We start from the raw sequence: 13,650 nt of genomic DNA, 5'->3' as shown, positions 1-13,650 counted from the left end.
GCCATACAATACTGATGGGACCTGCGACCATCTATGGAAGATCCTTTTGACTACAGCTTATTTCCTGCTGCCACAAATGAGCTACAATCCTATTCAATGAAAAATTGTCTCCGAAAGGCATCAAATCTGCTTCAAATGATACGTGGCTATCAGCACCATTATTCAACACACATGCTCGACTGTGCGCAGACGCCTGTGGCGTAGCTCTTGGGCCCTGAATCAGACGCAGTAGTTCCAACAAAAACTCTCCTGAACGGCACTGTGCCGAAAATTTCGCTACAGATCACCCTTGTCTTGCTTGAGCTTCAGGTAGACGCCGGTTTGCAGCCAGGAAGCGGACAGCAGCAACTTTCAACTAGTTTTGTAGTACTCAAACAACACAGTAAAACAGCATGCATCTTTTGCAGAACTGGAAAAACTCGACCGTGACAGGATTCGAACCTGCAATCTTCGGATCCGAAGTCCGACGCCTTATCCATTAGGCCACACGGTCACTGGCGCAATACGCTTCCCCAAACACACCTCATTATCGCCATTTGTGCACTTCCCGGAATGAATTTACCATCTTTGACGCAATTCTCCAATTTCAGTACTAAAAATGCGACGCTACTTCTTGCTGTGTCCCATCGCAAGTTACATTCAAGCCCTTATGACGCTCATCAAACAAGAGCTTGCAAATCAGCTTCAATCGCTTAGTGCCATCTCAGTCGGTTGTAGAACGTACCTCACCCTATGAGATACAATGGCGAGTTGCCGCTATTACCAAAGCGGCGGCGGCGCCGACGACGACGACAACCGCGAGGGTCTCTATCAGGGGTAGAAAATACATCACAAGAACTAAGTATTTCACGTCGGCATTCTCCGGAGACTCCCAAAAGCAGCAGTTTCTGGTGCCTACTTTAATAGCACCATTCGCACTATTCATTTGCGAGAGCATTTCTTAAATACCGCACCCATTTATAATTTGTTTCATCCTTGACCGCTTTTTTCGAAAGGGCCACGGTGGGAGGGGCTTTTACAAAATTCATTTGCCTCCTGTGAGGATCGAACTCACGACCTCTGGTTTACTAGACCAGCGCTCTGCCACTGAGCTAAGGAGGCGCCTCCTAGCGCGCTTTTCGGGTACTTTGTTCTTATGGACTAGTGAATCGGAGATCTTCAGCTGGAAACGCACCGCATTAGCGACCATTATTTGCATTTAGCTACCACAGCTGCTGCTTTCCTACACATCTCACACGATATCGATGTACACCTAAAATTCCAAAACAACACATTTATTTCATTTCAGAGTTACTTTCAGCTTCAAATACCATTCCTCTGATATTCATAAGAAGCTAGGCATCGTCGTAACCCGTTACGTTCATTACGCAAGGCTCACGAGAGGGGCGCAAGTTGCATCCGCGTAGACACAAAATTTTGCGCCGCCCAGCGTGGGGCTCGAACCCACGACCCTGAGATTAAGAGTCTCATGCTCTACCGACTGAGCTAGCCGGGCTCCACACAATGCTTTACGAGCCATACAATACTGATGGGACCTGCGACCATCTATGGAAGATCCTTTTGACTACAGCTTATTTCCTGCTGCCACAAATGAGCTACAATCCTATTCAATGAAAAATTGTCTCCGAAAGGCATCAAATCTGCTTCAAATGATACGTGGCTATCAGCACCATTATTCAACACACATGCTCGACTGTGCGCAGACGCCTGTGGCGTAGCTCTTGGGCCCTGAATCAGACGCAGTAGTTCCAACAAAAACTCTCCTGAACGGCACTGTGCCGAAAATTTCGCTACAGATCACCCTTGTCTTGCTTGAGCTTCAGGTAGACGCCGGTTTGCAGCCAGGAAGCGGACAGCAGCAACTTTCAACTAGTTTTGTAGTACTCAAACAACACAGTAAAACAGCATGCATCTTTTGCAGAACTGGAAAAACTCGACCGTGACAGGATTCGAACCTGCAATCTTCGGATCCGAAGTCCGACGCCTTATCCATTAGGCCACACGGTCACTGGCGCAATACGCTTCCCCAAACACACCTCATTATCGCCATTTGTGCACTTCCCGGAATGAATTTACCATCTTTGACGCAATTCTCCAATTTCAGTACTAAAAATGCGACGCTACTTCTTGCTGTGTCCCATCGCAAGTTACATTCAAGCCCTTATGACGCTCATCAAACAAGAGCTTGCAAATCAGCTTCAATCGCTTAGTGCCATCTCAGTCGGTTGTAGAACGTACCTCACCCTATGAGATACAATGGCGAGTTGCCGCTATTACCAAAGCGGCGGCGGCGCCGACGACGACGACGACGACAACCGCGAGGGTCTCTATCAGGGGTAGAAAATACATCACAAGAACTAAGTATTTCACGTCGGCATTCTCCGGAGACTCCCAAAAGCAGCAGTTTCTGGTGCCTACTTTAATAGCACCATTCGCACTATTCATTTGCGAGAGCATTTCTTAAATACCGCACCCATTTATAATTTGTTTCATCCTTGACCGCTTTTTTCGAAAGGGCCACGGTGGGAGGGGCTTTTACAAAATTCATTTGCCTCCTGTGAGGATCGAACTCACGACCTCTGGTTTACTAGACCAGCGCTCTGCCACTGAGCTAAGGAGGCGCCTCCTAGCGCGCTTTTCGGGTACTTTGTTCTTATGGACTAGTGAATCGGAGATCTTCAGCTGGAAACGCACCGCATTAGCGACCATTATTTGCATTTAGCTACCACAGCTGCTGCTTTCCTACACATCTCACACGATATCGATGTACACCTAAAATTCCAAAACAACACATTTATTTCATTTCAGAGTTACTTTCAGCTTCAAATACCATTCCTCTGATATTCATAAGAAGCTAGGCATCGTCGTAACCCGTTACGTTCATTACGCAAGGCTCACGAGAGGGGCGCAGGTTGCATCCGCGTAGACACAAAATTTTGCGCCGCCCAGCGTGGGGCTCGAACCCACGACCCTGAGATTAAGAGTCTCATGCTCTACCGACTGAGCTAGCCGGGCTCCACACAATGCTTTTCGAGCCATACAATACTGATGGGACCTGCGACCATCTATGGAAGATCCTTTTGACTACAGCTTATTTCCTGCTGCCACAAATGAGCTACAATCCTATTCAATGAAAAATTGTCTCCGAAAGGCATCAAATCTGCTTCAAATGATACGTGGCTATCAGCACCATTATTCAACACACATGCTCGACTGTGCGCAGACGCCTGTGGCGTAGCTCTTGGGCCCTGAATCAGACGCAGTAGTTCCAACAAAAACTCTCCTGAACGGCACTGTGCCGAAAATTTCGCTACAGATCACCCTTGTCTTGCTTGAGCTTCAGGTAGACGCCGGTTTGCAGCCAGGAAGCGGACAGCAGCAACTTTCAACTAGTTTTGTAGTACTCAAACAACACAGTAAAACAGCATGCATCTTTTGCAGAACTGGAAAAACTCGACCGTGACAGGATTCGAACCTGCAATCTTCGGATCCGAAGTCCGACGCCTTATCCATTAGGCCACACGGTCACTGGCGCAATACGCTTCCCCAAACACACCTCATTATCGCCATTTGTGCACTTCCCGGAATGAATTTACCATCTTTGACGCAATTCTCCAATTTCAGTACTAAAAATGCGACGCTACTTCTTGCTGTGTCCCATCGCAAGTTACATTCAAGCCCTTATGACGCTCATCAAACAAGAGCTTGCAAATCAGCTTCAATCGCTTAGTGCCATCTCAGTCGGTTGTAGAACGTACCTCACCCTATGAGATACAATGGCGAGTTGCCGCTATTACCAAAGCGGCGGCGGCGCCGACGACGACGACGACAACCGCGAGGGTCTCTATCAGGGGTAGAAAATACATCACAAGAACTAAGTATTTCACGTCGGCATTCTCCGGAGACTCCCAAAAGCAGCAGTTTCTGGTGCCTACTTTAATAGCACCATTCGCACTATTCATTTGCGAGAGCATTTCTTAAATACCGCACCCATTTATAATTTGTTTCATCCTTGACCGCTTTTTTCGAAAGGGCCACGGTGGGAGGGGCTTTTACAAAATTCATTTGCCTCCTGTGAGGATCGAACTCACGACCTCTGGTTTACTAGACCAGCGCTCTGCCACTTAGCTAAGGAGGCGCCTCCTAGCGCGCTTTTCGGGTACTTTGTTCTTATGGACTAGTGAATCGGAGATCTTCAGCTGGAAACGCACCGCATTAGCGACCATTATTTGCATTTAGCTACCACAGCTGCTGCTTTCCTACACATCTCACACGATATCGATGTACACCTAAAATTCCAAAACAACACATTTATTTCATTTCAGAGTTACTTTCAGCTTCAGTTACCATTCCTCTGATATTCATAAGAAGCTAGGCATCGTCGTAACCCGTTACGTTCATTACGCAAGGCTCACGAGAGGGGCGCAGGTTGCATCCGCGTAGACACAAAATTTTGCGCCGCCCAGCGTGGGGCTCGAACCCACGACCCTGAGATTAAGAGTCTCATGCTCTACCGACTGAGCTAGCCGGGCTCCACACAATGCTTTACGAGCCATACAATACTGATGGGACCTGCGACCATCTATGGAAGATCCTTTTGACTACAGCTTATTTCCTGCTGCCACAAATGAGCTACAATCCTATTCAATGAAAAATTGTCTCCGAAAGGCATCAAATCTGCTTCAAATGATACGTGGCTATCAGCACCATTATTCAACACACATGCTCGACTGTGCGCAGACGCCTGTGGCGTAGCTCTTGGGCCCTGAATCAGACGCAGTAGTTCCAACAAAAACTCTCCTGAACGGCACTGTGCCGAAAATTTCGCTACAGATCACCCTTGTCTTGCTTGAGCTTCAGGTAGACGCCGGTTTGCAGCCAGGAAGCGGACAGCAGCAACTTTCAACTAGTTTTGTAGTACTCAAACAACACAGTAAAACAGCATGCATCTTTTGCAGAACTGGAAAAACTCGACCGTGACAGGATTCGAACCTGCAATCTTCGGATCCGAAGTCCGACGCCTTATCCATTAGGCCACACGGTCACTGGCGCAATACGCTTCCCCAAACACACCTCATTATCGCCATTTGTGCACTTCCCGGAATGAATTTACCATCTTTGACGCAATTCTCCAATTTCAGTACTAAAAATGCGACGCTACTTCTTGCTGTGTCCCATCGCAAGTTACATTCAAGCCCTTATGACGCTCATCAAACAAGAGCTTGCAAATCAGCTTCAATCGCTTAGTGCCATCTCAGTCGGTTGTAGAACGTACCTCACCCTATGAGATACAATGGCGAGTTGCCGCTATTACCAAAGCGGCGGCGGCGGCGCCGCCGACGTTTCTGGTGCCTACTTTAATAGCACCATTCGCACTATTCATTTGCGAGAGCATTTCTTAAATACCGCACCCATTTATAATTTGTTTCATCCTTGACCGCTTTTTTCGAAAGGGCCACGGTGGGAGGGGCTTTTACAAAATTCATTTGCCTCCTGTGAGGATCGAACTCACGACCTCTGGTTTACTAGACCAGCGCTCTGCCACTGAGCTAAGGAGGCGCCTCCTAGCGCGCTTTTCGGGTACTTTGTTCTTATGGACTAGTGAATCGGAGATCTTCAGCTGGAAACGCACCGCATTAGCGACCATTATTTGCATTTAGCTACCACAGCTGCTGCTTTCCTACACATCTCACACGATATCGATGTACACCTAAAATTCCAAAACAACACATTTATTTCATTTCAGAGTTACTTTCAGCTTCAGTTACCATTCCTCTGATATTCATAAGAAGCTAGGCATCGTCGTAACCCGTTACGTTCATTACGCAAGGCTCACGAGAGGGGCGCAGGTTGCATCCGCGTAGACACAAAATTTTGCGCCGCCCAGCGTGGGGCTCGAACCCACGACCCTGAGATTAAGAGTCTCATGCTCTACCGACTGAGCTAGCCGGGCTCCACACAATGCTTTACGAGCCATACAATACTGATGGGACCTGCGACCATCTATGGAAGATCCTTTTGACTACAGCTTATTTCCTGCTGCCACAAATGAGCTACAATCCTATTCAATGAAAAATTGTCTCCGAAAGGCATCAAATCTGCTTCAAATGATACGTGGCTATCAGCACCATTATTCAACACACATGCTCGACTGTGCGCAGACGCCTGTGGCGTAGCTCTTGGGCCCTGAATCAGACGCAGTAGTTCCAACAAAAACTCTCCTGAACGGCACTGTGCCGAAAATTTCGCTACAGATCACCCTTGTCTTGCTTGAGCTTCAGGTAGACGCCGGTTTGCAGCCAGGAAGCGGACAGCAGCAACTTTCAACTAGTTTTGTAGTACTCAAACAACACAGTAAAACAGCATGCATCTTTTGCAGAACTGGAAAAACTCGACCGTGACAGGATTCGAACCTGCAATCTTCGGATCCGAAGTCCGACGCCTTATCCATTAGGCCACACGGTCACTGGCGCAATACGCTTCCCCAAACACACCTCATTATCGCCATTTGTGCACTTCCCGGAATGAATTTACCATCTTTGACGCAATTCTCCATTTCAGTACTAAAAATGCGACGCTACTTCTTGCTGTGTCCCATCGCAAGTTACATTCAAGCCCTTATGACGCTCATCAAACAAGAGCTTGCAAATCAGCTTCAATCGCTTAGTGCCATCTCAGTCGGTTGTAGAACGTACCTCACCCTATGAGATACAATGGCGAGTTGCCGCTATTACCAAAGCGGCGGCGGCGCCGACGACGACGACGACAACCGCGAGGGTCTCTATCAGGGGTAGAAAATACATCACAAGAACTAAGTATTTCACGTCGGCATTCTCCGGAGACTCCCAAAAGCAGCAGTTTCTGGTGCCTACTTTAATAGCACCATTCGCACTATTCATTTGCGAGAGCATTTCTTAAATACCGCACCCATTTATAATTTGTTTCATCCTTGACCGCTTTTTTCGAAAGGGCCACGGTGGGAGGGGCTTTTACAAAATTCATTTGCCTCCTGTGAGGATCGAACTCACGACCTCTGGTTTACTAGACCAGCGCTCTGCCACTGAGCTAAGGAGGCGCCTCCTAGCGCGCTTTTCGGGTACTTTGTTCTTATGGACTAGTGAATCGGAGATCTTCAGCTGGAAACGCACCGCATTAGCGACCATTATTTGCATTTAGCTACCACAGCTGCTGCTTTCCTACACATCTCACACGATATCGATGTACACCTAAAATTCCAAAACAACACATTTATTTCATTTCAGAGTTACTTTCAGCTTCAGTTACCATTCCTCTGATATTCATAAGAAGCTAGGCATCGTCGTAACCCGTTACGTTCATTACGCAAGGCTCACGAGAGGGGCGCAGGTTGCATCCGCGTAGACACAAAATTTTGCGCCGCCCAGCGTGGGGCTCGAACCCACGACCCTGAGATTAAGAGTCTCATGCTCTACCGACTGAGCTAGCCGGGCTCCACACAATGCTTTACGAGCCATACAATACTGATGGGACCTGCGACCATCTATGGAAGATCCTTTTGACTACAGCTTATTTCCTGCTGCCACAAATGAGCTACAATCCTATTCAATGAAAAATTGTCTCCGAAAGGCATCAAATCTGCTTCAAATGATACGTGGCTATCAGCACCATTATTCAACACACATGCTCGACTGTGCGCAGACGCCTGTGGCGTAGCTCTTGGGCCCTGAATCAGACGCAGTAGTTCCAACAAAAACTCTCCTGAACGGCACTGTGCCGAAAATTTCGCTACAGATCACCCTTGTCTTGCTTGAGCTTCAGGTAGACGCCGGTTTGCAGCCAGGAAGCGGACAGCAGCAACTTTCAACTAGTTTTGTAGTACTCAAACAACACAGTAAAACAGCATGCATCTTTTGCAGAACTGGAAAAACTCGACCGTGACAGGATTCGAACCTGCAATCTTCGGATCCGAAGTCCGACGCCTTATCCATTAGGCCACACGGTCACTGGCGCAATACGCTTCCCCAAACACACCTCATTATCGCCATTTGTGCACTTCCCGGAATGAATTTACCATCTTTGACGCAATTCTCCAATTTCAGTACTAAAAATGCGACGCTACTTCTTGCTGTGTCCCATCGCAAGTTACATTCAAGCCCTTATGACGCTCATCAAACAAGAGCTTGCAAATCAGCTTCAATCGCTTAGTGCCATCTCAGTCGGTTGTAGAACGTACCTCACCCTATGAGATACAATGGCGAGTTGCCGCTATTACCAAAGCGGCGGCGGCGCCGACGACGACGACGACGACGACAACCGCGAGGGTCTCTATCAGGGGTAGAAAATACATCACAAGAACTAAGTATTTCACGTCGGCATTCTCCGGAGACTCCCAAAAGCAGCAGTTTCTGGTGCCTACTTTAATAGCACCATTCGCACTATTCATTTGCGAGAGCATTTCTTAAATACCGCACCCATTTATAATTTGTTTCATCCTTGACCGCTTTTTTCGAAAGGGCCACGGTGGGAGGGGCTTTTACAAAATTCATTTGCCTCCTGTGAGGATCGAACTCACGACCTCTGGTTTACTAGACCAGCGCTCTGCCACTGAGCTAAGGAGGCGCCTCCTAGCGCGCTTTTCGGGTACTTTGTTCTTATGGACTAGTGAATCGGAGATCTTCAGCTGGAAACGCACCGCATTAGCGACCATTATTTGCATTTAGCTACCACAGCTGCTGCTTTCCTACACATCTCACACGATATCGATGTACACCTAAAATTCCAAAACAACACATTTATTTCATTTCAGAGTTACTTTCAGCTTCAGTTACCATTCCTCTGATATTCATAAGAAGCTAGGCATCGTCGTAACCCGTTACGTTCATTACGCAAGGCTCACGAGAGGGGCGCAGGTTGCATCCGCGTAGACACAAAATTTTGCGCCGCCCAGCGTGGGGCTCGAACCCACGACCCTGAGATTAAGAGTCTCATGCTCTACCGACTGAGCTAGCCGGGCTCCACACAATGCTTTACGAGCCATACAATACTGATGGGACCTGCGACCATCTATGGAAGATCCTTTTGACTACAGCTTATTTCCTGCTGCCACAAATGAGCTACAATCCTATTCAATGAAAAATTGTCTCCGAAAGGCATCAAATCTGCTTCAAATGATACGTGGCTATCAGCACCATTATTCAACACACATGCTCGACTGTGCGCAGACGCCTGTGGCGTAGCTCTTGGGCCCTGAATCAGACGCAGTAGTTCCAACAAAAACTCTCCTGAACGGCACTGTGCCGAAAATTTCGCTACAGATCACCCTTGTCTTGCTTGAGCTTCAGGTAGACGCCGGTTTGCAGCCAGGAAGCGGACAGCAGCAACTTTCAACTAGTTTTGTAGTACTCAAACAACACAGTAAAACAGCATGCATCTTTTGCAGAACTGGAAAAACTCGACCGTGACAGGATTCGAACCTGCAATCTTCGGATCCGAAGTCCGACGCCTTATCCATTAGGCCACACGGTCACTGGCGCAATACGCTTCCCCAAACACACCTCATTATCGCCATTTGTGCACTTCCCGGAATGAATTTACCATCTTTGACGCAATTCTCCATTTCAGTACTAAAAATGCGACGCTACTTCTTGCTGTGTCCCATCGCAAGTTACATTCAAGCCCTTATGACGCTCATCAAACAAGAGCTTGCAAATCAGCTTCAATCGCTTAGTGCCATCTCAGTCGGTTGTAGAACGTACCTCACCCTATGAGATACAATGGCGAGTTGCCGCTATTACCAAAGCGGCGGCGGCGCCGACGACGACGACGACAACCGCGAGGGTCTCTATCAGGGGTAGAAAATACATCACAAGAACTAAGTATTTCACGTCGGCATTCTCCGGAGACTCCCAAAAGCAGCAGTTTCTGGTGCCTACTTTAATAGCACCATTCGCACTATTCATTTGCGAGAGCATTTCTTAAATACCGCACCCATTTATAATTTGTTTCATCCTTGACCGCTTTTTTCGAAAGGGCCACGGTGGGAGGGGCTTTTACAAAATTCATTTGCCTCCTGTGAGGATCGAACTCACGACCTCTGGTTTACTAGACCAGCGCTCTGCCACTGAGCTAAGGAGGCGCCTCCTAGCGCGCTTTTCGGGTACTTTGTTCTTATGGACTAGTGAATCGGAGATCTTCAGCTGGAAACGCACCGCATTAGCGACCATTATTTGCATTTAGCTACCACAGCTGCTGCTTTCCTACACATCTCACACGATATCGATGTACACCTAAAATTCCAAAACAACACATTTATTTCATTTCAGAGTTACTTTCAGCTTCAGTTACCATTCCTCTGATATTCATAAGAAGCTAGGCATCGTCGTAACCCGTTACGTTCATTACGCAAGGCTCACGAGAGGGGCGCAGGTTGCATCCGCGTAGACACAAAATTTTGCGCCGCCCAGCGTGGGGCTCGAACCCACGACCCTGAGATTAAGAGTCTCATGCTCTACCGACTGAGCTAGCCGGGCTCCACACAATGCTTTACGAGCCATACAATACTGATGGGACCTGCGACCATCTATGGAAGATCCTTTTGACTACAGCTTATTTCCTGCTGCCACAAATGAGCTACAATCCTATTCAATGAAAAATTGTCTCCGAAAGGCATCAAATCTGCTTCAAATGATACGTGGCTATCAGCACCATTATTCAACACACATGCTCGACTGTGCGCAGACGCCTGTGGCGTAGCTCTTGGGCCCTGAATCAGACGCAGTAGTTCCAACAAAAACTCTCCTGAACGGCACTGTGCCGAAAATTTCGCTACAGATCACCCTTGTCTTGCTTGAGCTTCAGGTAGACGCCGGTTTGCAGCCAGGAAGCGGACAGCAGCAACTTTCAACTAGTTTTGTAGTACTCAAACAACACAGTAAAACAGCATGCATCTTTTGCAGAACTGGAAAAACTCGACCGTGACAGGATTCGAACCTGCAATCTTCGGATCCGAAGTCCGACGCCTTATCCATTAGGCCACACGGTCACTGGCGCAATACGCTTCCCCAAACACACCTCATTATCGCCATTTGTGCACTTCCCGGAATGAATTTACCATCTTTGACGCAATTCTCCAATTTCAGTACTAAAAATGCGACGCTACTTCTTGCTGTGTCCCATCGCAAGTTACATTCAAGCCCTTATGACGCTCATCAAACAAGAGCTTGCAAATCAGCTTCAATCGCTTAGTGCCATCTCAGTCGGTTGTAGAACGTACCTCACCCTATGAGATACAATGGCGAGTTGCCGCTATTACCAAAGCGGCGGCGGCGCCGACGACGACGACGACGACGACGACGACGACGACGACGACGACGACGACGACGACAACCGCGAGGGTCTCTATCAGGGGTAGAAAATACATCACAAGAACTAAGTATTTCACGTCGGCATTCTCCGGAGACTCCCAAAAGCAGCAGTTTCTGGTGCCTACTTTAATAGCACCATTCGCACTATTCATTTGCGAGAGCATTTCTTAAATACCGCACCCATTTATAATTTGTTTCATCCTTGACCGCTTTTTTCGAAAGGGCCACGGTGGGAGGGGCTTTTACAAAATTCATTTGCCTCCTGTGAGGATCGAACTCACGACCTCTGGTTTACTAGACCAGCGCTCTGCCACTGAGCTAAGGAGGCGCCTCCTAGCGCGCTTTTCGGGTACTTTGTTCTTATGGACTAGTGAATCGGAGATCTTCAGCTGGAAACGCACCGCATTAGCGACCATTATTTGCATTTAGCTACCACAGCTGCTGCTTTCCTACACATCTCACACGATATCGATGTACACCTAAAATTCCAAAACAACACATTTATTTCATTTCAGAGTTACTTTCAGCTTCAGTTACCATTCCTCTGATATTCATAAGAAGCTAGGCATCGTCGTAACCCGTTACGTTCATTACGCAAGGCTCACGAGAGGGGCGCAGGTTGCATCCGCGTAGACACAAAATTTTGCGCCGCCCAGCGTGGGGCTCGAACCCACGACCCTGAGATTAAGAGTCTCATGCTCTACCGACTGAGCTAGCCGGGCTCCACACAATGCTTTACGAGCCATACAATACTGATGGGACCTGCGACCATCTATGGAAGATCCTTTTGACTACAGCTTATTTCCTGCTGCCACAAATGAGCTACAATCCTATTCAATGAAAAATTGTCTCCGAAAGGCATCAAATCTGCTTCAAATGATACGTGGCTATCAGCACCATTATTCAACACACATGCTCGACTGTGCGCAGACGCCTGTGGCGTAGCTCTTGGGCCCTGAATCAGACGCAGTAGTTCCAACAAAAACTCTCCTGAACGGCACTGTGCCGAAAATTTCGCTACAGATCACCCTTGTCTTGCTTGAGCTTCAGGTAGACGCCGGTTTGCAGCCAGGAAGCGGACAGCAGCAACTTTCAACTAGTTTTGTAGTACTCAAACAACACAGTAAAACAGCATGCATCTTTTGCAGAACTGGAAAAACTCGACCGTGACAGGATTCGAACCTGCAATCTTCGGATCCGAAGTCCGACGCCTTATCCATTAGGCCACACGGTCACTGGCGCAATACGCTTCCCCAAACACACCTCATTATCGCCATTTGTGCACTTCCCGGAATGAATTTACCATCTTTGACGCAATTCTCCAATTTCAGTACTAAAAATGCGACGCTACTTCTTGCTGTGTCCCATCGCAAGTTACATTCAAGCCCTTATGACGCTCATCAAACAAGAGCTTGCAAATCAGCTTCAATCGCTTAGTGCCATCTCAGTCGGTTGTAGAACGTACCTCACCCTATGAGATACAATGGCGAGTTGCCGCTATTACCAAAGCGGCGGCGGCGCCGACGACGACGACAACCGCGAGGGTCTCTATCAGGGGTAGAAAATACATCACAAGAACTAAGTATTTCACGTCGGCATTCTCCGGAGACTCCCAAAAGCAGCAGTTTCTGGTGCCTACTTTAATAGCACCATTCGCACTATTCATTTGCGAGAGCATTTCTTAAATACCGCACCCATTTATAATTTGTTTCATCCTTGACCGCTTTTTTCGAAAGGGCCACGGTGGGAGGGGCTTTTACAAAATTCATTTGCCTCCTGTGAGGATCGAACTCACGACCTCTGGTTTACTAGACCAGCGCTCTGCCACTGAGCTAAGGAGGCGCCTCCTAGCGCGCTTTTCGGGTACTTTGTTCTTATGGACTAGTGAATCGGAGATCTTCAGCTGGAAACGCACCGCATTAGCGACCATTATTTGCATTTAGCTACCACAGCTGCTGCTTTCCTACACATCTCACACGATATCGATGTACACCTAAAATTCCAAAACAACACATTTATTTCATTTCAGAGTTACTTTCAGCTTCAGTTACCATTCCTCTGATATTCATAAGAAGCTAGGCATCGTCGTAACCCGTTACGTTCATTACGCAAGGCTCACGAGAGGGGCGCAGGTTGCATCCGCGTAGACACAAAATTTTGCGCCGCCCAGCGTGGGGCTCGAACCCACGACCCTGAGATTAAGAGTCTCATGCTCTACCGACTGAGCTAGCCGGGCTCCACACAATGCTTTACGAGCCATACAATACTGATGGGACCTGCGACCATCTATGGAAGATCCTTTTGACTA

At 47.8% G+C, this 13,650-nt stretch overlaps 27 non-coding genes across 27 annotated transcripts; all 27 read right to left on the bottom strand.

Moving 5' to 3' along the window:
• Positions 1-420: 420 nt before the first annotated feature.
• On the bottom strand, positions 421-493 carry Trnar-ucg (transfer RNA arginine (anticodon UCG)). Its single transcript has one exon. It is a non-coding gene; the product is annotated as a tRNA-Arg (tRNA).
• A 536-nt stretch (positions 494-1,029) lies between these two features.
• Positions 1,030-1,101, bottom strand: Trnat-agu (transfer RNA threonine (anticodon AGU)). The gene has a single exon. It is a non-coding gene; the product is annotated as a tRNA-Thr (tRNA).
• A 321-nt stretch (positions 1,102-1,422) lies between these two features.
• Positions 1,423-1,495, bottom strand: Trnak-cuu (transfer RNA lysine (anticodon CUU)). Its single transcript has one exon. It is a non-coding gene; the product is annotated as a tRNA-Lys (tRNA).
• A 439-nt stretch (positions 1,496-1,934) lies between these two features.
• Positions 1,935-2,007, bottom strand: Trnar-ucg (transfer RNA arginine (anticodon UCG)). Its single transcript has one exon. It is a non-coding gene; the product is annotated as a tRNA-Arg (tRNA).
• Positions 2,008-2,549: 542 nt separating this feature from the next.
• Positions 2,550-2,621, bottom strand: Trnat-agu (transfer RNA threonine (anticodon AGU)). Its single transcript has one exon. It is a non-coding gene; the product is annotated as a tRNA-Thr (tRNA).
• Positions 2,622-2,942: 321 nt separating this feature from the next.
• Trnak-cuu (transfer RNA lysine (anticodon CUU)) lies at positions 2,943-3,015 on the bottom strand. The gene has a single exon. It is a non-coding gene; the product is annotated as a tRNA-Lys (tRNA).
• Positions 3,016-3,454: 439 nt separating this feature from the next.
• Trnar-ucg (transfer RNA arginine (anticodon UCG)) lies at positions 3,455-3,527 on the bottom strand. The gene has a single exon. It is a non-coding gene; the product is annotated as a tRNA-Arg (tRNA).
• Positions 3,528-4,066: 539 nt separating this feature from the next.
• Trnat-agu (transfer RNA threonine (anticodon AGU)) lies at positions 4,067-4,138 on the bottom strand. The gene has a single exon. It is a non-coding gene; the product is annotated as a tRNA-Thr (tRNA).
• Positions 4,139-4,459: 321 nt separating this feature from the next.
• Trnak-cuu (transfer RNA lysine (anticodon CUU)) lies at positions 4,460-4,532 on the bottom strand. The gene has a single exon. It is a non-coding gene; the product is annotated as a tRNA-Lys (tRNA).
• A 439-nt stretch (positions 4,533-4,971) lies between these two features.
• On the bottom strand, positions 4,972-5,044 carry Trnar-ucg (transfer RNA arginine (anticodon UCG)). The gene has a single exon. It is a non-coding gene; the product is annotated as a tRNA-Arg (tRNA).
• Positions 5,045-5,487: 443 nt separating this feature from the next.
• Positions 5,488-5,559, bottom strand: Trnat-agu (transfer RNA threonine (anticodon AGU)). The gene has a single exon. It is a non-coding gene; the product is annotated as a tRNA-Thr (tRNA).
• A 321-nt stretch (positions 5,560-5,880) lies between these two features.
• On the bottom strand, positions 5,881-5,953 carry Trnak-cuu (transfer RNA lysine (anticodon CUU)). The gene has a single exon. It is a non-coding gene; the product is annotated as a tRNA-Lys (tRNA).
• A 439-nt stretch (positions 5,954-6,392) lies between these two features.
• On the bottom strand, positions 6,393-6,465 carry Trnar-ucg (transfer RNA arginine (anticodon UCG)). Its single transcript has one exon. It is a non-coding gene; the product is annotated as a tRNA-Arg (tRNA).
• Positions 6,466-7,003: 538 nt separating this feature from the next.
• Positions 7,004-7,075, bottom strand: Trnat-agu (transfer RNA threonine (anticodon AGU)). The gene has a single exon. It is a non-coding gene; the product is annotated as a tRNA-Thr (tRNA).
• A 321-nt stretch (positions 7,076-7,396) lies between these two features.
• Positions 7,397-7,469, bottom strand: Trnak-cuu (transfer RNA lysine (anticodon CUU)). Its single transcript has one exon. It is a non-coding gene; the product is annotated as a tRNA-Lys (tRNA).
• A 439-nt stretch (positions 7,470-7,908) lies between these two features.
• Positions 7,909-7,981, bottom strand: Trnar-ucg (transfer RNA arginine (anticodon UCG)). Its single transcript has one exon. It is a non-coding gene; the product is annotated as a tRNA-Arg (tRNA).
• Positions 7,982-8,526: 545 nt separating this feature from the next.
• Positions 8,527-8,598, bottom strand: Trnat-agu (transfer RNA threonine (anticodon AGU)). The gene has a single exon. It is a non-coding gene; the product is annotated as a tRNA-Thr (tRNA).
• A 321-nt stretch (positions 8,599-8,919) lies between these two features.
• On the bottom strand, positions 8,920-8,992 carry Trnak-cuu (transfer RNA lysine (anticodon CUU)). Its single transcript has one exon. It is a non-coding gene; the product is annotated as a tRNA-Lys (tRNA).
• Positions 8,993-9,431: 439 nt separating this feature from the next.
• On the bottom strand, positions 9,432-9,504 carry Trnar-ucg (transfer RNA arginine (anticodon UCG)). The gene has a single exon. It is a non-coding gene; the product is annotated as a tRNA-Arg (tRNA).
• A 538-nt stretch (positions 9,505-10,042) lies between these two features.
• Trnat-agu (transfer RNA threonine (anticodon AGU)) lies at positions 10,043-10,114 on the bottom strand. The gene has a single exon. It is a non-coding gene; the product is annotated as a tRNA-Thr (tRNA).
• A 321-nt stretch (positions 10,115-10,435) lies between these two features.
• On the bottom strand, positions 10,436-10,508 carry Trnak-cuu (transfer RNA lysine (anticodon CUU)). The gene has a single exon. It is a non-coding gene; the product is annotated as a tRNA-Lys (tRNA).
• Positions 10,509-10,947: 439 nt separating this feature from the next.
• Positions 10,948-11,020, bottom strand: Trnar-ucg (transfer RNA arginine (anticodon UCG)). Its single transcript has one exon. It is a non-coding gene; the product is annotated as a tRNA-Arg (tRNA).
• A 578-nt stretch (positions 11,021-11,598) lies between these two features.
• Positions 11,599-11,670, bottom strand: Trnat-agu (transfer RNA threonine (anticodon AGU)). The gene has a single exon. It is a non-coding gene; the product is annotated as a tRNA-Thr (tRNA).
• A 321-nt stretch (positions 11,671-11,991) lies between these two features.
• Trnak-cuu (transfer RNA lysine (anticodon CUU)) lies at positions 11,992-12,064 on the bottom strand. Its single transcript has one exon. It is a non-coding gene; the product is annotated as a tRNA-Lys (tRNA).
• A 439-nt stretch (positions 12,065-12,503) lies between these two features.
• Positions 12,504-12,576, bottom strand: Trnar-ucg (transfer RNA arginine (anticodon UCG)). Its single transcript has one exon. It is a non-coding gene; the product is annotated as a tRNA-Arg (tRNA).
• A 536-nt stretch (positions 12,577-13,112) lies between these two features.
• Trnat-agu (transfer RNA threonine (anticodon AGU)) lies at positions 13,113-13,184 on the bottom strand. The gene has a single exon. It is a non-coding gene; the product is annotated as a tRNA-Thr (tRNA).
• A 321-nt stretch (positions 13,185-13,505) lies between these two features.
• Positions 13,506-13,578, bottom strand: Trnak-cuu (transfer RNA lysine (anticodon CUU)). Its single transcript has one exon. It is a non-coding gene; the product is annotated as a tRNA-Lys (tRNA).
• Between the last annotated feature and the right edge of the window lie 72 nt (positions 13,579-13,650).

This window comes from Schistocerca nitens, chromosome 8 (genome assembly GCF_023898315.1).
Source record: "Schistocerca nitens isolate TAMUIC-IGC-003100 chromosome 8, iqSchNite1.1, whole genome shotgun sequence".
Lineage (NCBI taxonomy): Eukaryota > Metazoa > Arthropoda > Insecta > Orthoptera > Acrididae > Schistocerca > Schistocerca nitens.
Note: the sequence above shows the minus strand (reverse complement) of the source record. Positions and strands in the feature narration are given on the sequence as shown.